General features: G+C 37.9%; 1 pseudogene across 1 annotated transcript; it reads left to right on the top strand.

Annotated features, from left to right (window-relative positions):
• Positions 1-760: 760 nt before the first annotated feature.
• On the top strand, positions 761-1,297 carry LOC116558770 (annotated as a pseudogene). The gene has a single exon (XR_004272161.1). The product of XR_004272161.1 is annotated as a 40S ribosomal protein S24 pseudogene (transcript).
• Positions 1,298-3,966: the final 2,669 nt, after the last annotated feature.

Here is a 3,966-nt window from a genome sequence, read left to right as displayed (position 1 = left end):
TTGAGCCCAGGAGGTGGAGTTTGCAGTAAGCTGAGATCCCGCCACTGCACTCCAGCCGGAGCGATGGAGTGAGACTCTGTCTCAAAAGAAACAAAAAAACAAACAAAGAAACAACAATAAAACTTTAATGCCACTTACTGAAGTAAGCATAAGGAATACAGTAAACAGGAAAGATAATCTGACATAAAGCTTGCATATTAGCTGTGCCCAGAGGACAGTACAATGTTAAGAGCATAGAATCTAGAGACAGTTCACTGGAGTTTCAAACCCACTTCCCCTGTCACAGGAACATATGCTATTCCTAAATGAATGTACCAGCCAGAATGTGGTGTGACCTTGGGCAGATTATCCTACTTCTACATGCCATCTGTTTTTCCTCATATGAAAAATGGGCATATTAATAGTAGCATCCTAAAAAGGTAAGATAGTGCCTACTATGTAGTAAGTGCTGAATTAGAGCTCGCTAAATATAGTAAGAAAAAATAAGCAATTATAATAAACAGTGGGCTATAAAAGGGGGCTTTTGGAGTTTGTAGAAGTCGAAATTCTAAGAATAACTCCTAGTGACCCTAATCTCCTCCCCTTAAGTATGAATGGAGCCTGTGCCTATGATGAGATATCACTCCCCTGGTTGATTGTTATGCGGATAGGAATTTTTGCATAATTAATTAAAGTTTCTAATCAGTTGATTTTGGATTAATTAAAAGGGAGATAATCTGGGAAACCCAGCCTAATTACTCAGGCTCTTTAAGAGCAGAGTTTTCGCTCTTTTCCTCCCCGGCTGTGTAAGGATAGGCCGCCATCATGAACGACACAGTAACTATCCGCACTAGAAAGTTCATGACCAACCGACTGCTTCAGAGGAAACAAATGGTCATTGATGTCCTTCACCCCGGGAAGGCAACAGTGCCTAAGACAGAAATTCGGGAAAAACTAGCCAAAATGTACAAGACCACACCGGATGTCATCTTTGTATTTGGATTCAGAACTCATTTTGGTGGTGGCAAGACAACTGGCTTTGGCATGATTTATGATTCCCTGGATTATGCAAAGAAAAATGAACCCAAACATAGACTTGCAAGACATTGCCTGTATGAGAAGAAAAAGACCTCAAGAAAGCAACGAAAGGAACGCAAGAACAGAATGAAGAAAGTCAGGGGGACTGCAAAGGCCAATGTTGGTGCTGGCAAAAAGTGAGCTGGAGATTGGATCACAGCCGAAGGAGTAAAGGTGCTGCAATGATGTTGTCTATGGCCATTGTGGATTTTTCACGAGAAGCTTAATAAACTAAAAACTTTCAAAAAAAAAAAAAAAAGAGCAGAGTTTTCTCTGGCTATAGCAAAAGAAGGAAGTCAGAGAGCTTGACAGCCTGAGAAGGGATGGGTTTGCCATTGCTGATTCGAAGACAGAGGAGGCCACAGACGGAAGTTCCCTGGCCACTAAGGGTAGTTTCTTCCTGGTAACCAGTAAGGAAACGGGGAATTCAGTCACAAAACTGCAGGTACTGAATTCTGTCAGCAACAGGAATGAACTTGGAAGCAGGTTCTCCTCTGGGACTTCCAGACAAGAGCCCAACCAGGCCAGTCCACACCTTGACTCAGCTGCGTGAGTCTCTGAAAGGAGAACCCAGTCAAGCCTGCTCATACGTCTGCCTGATGGACTGTGAGATAATAAATGAGTGTGATTTTAAGTAGTTAAGTTTGTAGTAACTTGTTACAGATCCGTACAGAAAGAAATAATACAGGATCTGATGGAAGTATACAGCAAGCTCATCCAACTTCATCTAGGCAGATCCTTAAGTCTTCCTAGAGGCAATTATATGAACTGTAGACCTGAAATGATGAGTAAGAGTGAGCAAGGAGAGAACAGTAGGAGGAAGAACCCAGGAAGAGAGTTGTACAGATGCCTACCTGTGAGAAAAATACATGCACTTGGGATGGAATCAAGATCATACGACTTCTGCGGCGAGAAGAGTGACAGACTTGCTGCATAGTTTGCCAAATCTAACTGGCCAAGCCAGGAATAGTCTTTTATGTTAAATTAGGGAATTTACATTCTATCCTTTATATATTTGTGTGATGTGTGTGTACACATGTATGTATGTAGAAGTGAAAGATGCATATGTGTACACATACACATACGTGCACACGCACACATACATACACACACACATATATATCTTTGGAAAACCATTGAAGGATTTGAATAGCAGTAGAGGAATTTGGTTAGAACTTTCTCACCTTCTTTTGTTGGCAGAGGATATCTTTTTCACATTTCAAATGCACCCTTTTGTGTGAAGGTTTTTGTTACCCCCAAGGCTCAGTTAATGACTTCTTCTTCTGTTGTACCATATTTTGAAGTCTCTCATTCACAGAGCATACGTTGCTTCAGGCATAGTTCTAAGTGCTTTACATATATTAATTCAAGCATTCATCATTACAATCCCGTGTAACAGGTATGTGTACCAATCCCTACTTACATGAATAAAGTGCTGAGTGAGGAAATATTAGGAGTTATACAAGTGTTCACACTAACCTGTGGTAATTCTGTAGTTAATAGCTACCTCGTTTATATACAGTTATGGCAGATCAGTTAACAAATATTTATGGAGTGCCATTTCATAGCTTATACAGTGCTAATTTTAGAAAAGTTCTAATGAGGCAGTCTAAAAGGAATCACCAGTTAGTATATAATTTCAATCAGTAAATCTGATTTTTTAAAAAGCAAAGTATAATATATATAAGGTATTGACAAGTGAATTTTAGCTCAGAACTCTCCCCCAATAGAACTATACTTTCTATATTTTTCATATCTCTTCTGAACCTGAAGACATGTTTGCTTATTACCTTAGAGTTTTATTTACATCTAAACTCTCCCTGAAGCTCTTTTGTTTGCTTTTTCCACTGTGAGAGTATTTGAGAGTTCTGGTAGTTATTATAGACAGTTCTAATCAAGGCTTCATTGTGCACAATACAGACTCGGATAAATCCACACCTGATTATGCCAAAGCAAGTCGAGGGTTGTTTTTCATTTCACTCAGTTGTGGCATTTTTATTAGGTCCCAGATTGCTTACTTTGCCTTAGACATTTTCTGTGTTAATTAAACTGATGATGGTTCCGCCGCTTAAATTCTTCCCTATTAAATAGTTGAATAAAAGAGTGAATGCCTTAGAGTATTTTTGAAACTTTTGTATTTTAACTGCAATATTAATAGGTAATCTCATTTCTCCTTTCTATAGTCATTAAAAGTCCAGAGAGATAAATATTTGGAGCCCAAGTTATAAACTCTTGATTGACAATTGAAAAATAGCTTTTTGGCAAATAAAAGAGCATGTCTTTCTTTAGATGTCAAGAAAATTAGGCACAATACACAAACCGTTTTTGAATGTTTCAAAATAATCTCATAAAAGACCATAATTTTAAAATAAAATTTGGTGATGTTATGTCATTAACATTGTCAGGCAAAATTTTGCATTTATTTGTAACTATAGGGGGATGTTAGGCTCTGCAATAATGTTTTTAAAATATAAAAGTAAACACTGATAGTTAAAAAAGTTTCTTAAAATCCTTGGCACCAATTAAAAATTGTTTCCTTTTAGAAATATGACAGGGAAATTTAGCGAAAATACATTTACCATAGTGTATTAGCTATTAAAACTCTGCCAAGCATCCCTTCTCACTTGCTAAGGATGACAACTGGTGGTCCCTTCACAAATCTGGAAGTGTTCCCTTTTCTTTTGCTATTATTCTTTTGGAATGTCAGGCTTAGAATAGCCCCTAAGTATTTTGACTTCATGTTTGTAAATCCAGAGACAGAATCATTACATAGCTTCTGCATTAATAATTTTTGAGACAAGCAAAGTTTGTTCTACAAATGTAAAGCATGGGGCTGAACACCTGCTGGCCTTGTGTATAATTTCCTAGTCAATCTTAGGTTGACATTTGTAATAGACCAGCCCATAAAAG

This window comes from Sapajus apella, unplaced genomic scaffold (genome assembly GCF_009761245.1).
Source record: "Sapajus apella isolate SASKATOON/1434 unplaced genomic scaffold, GSC_monkey_1.0 scaffold2, whole genome shotgun sequence".
Taxonomy (NCBI): domain Eukaryota; kingdom Metazoa; phylum Chordata; class Mammalia; order Primates; family Cebidae; genus Sapajus; species Sapajus apella.
The sequence above is the reverse complement of the archived record's forward strand: the minus strand, read 5'-3'. Positions and strand labels throughout refer to the sequence as shown.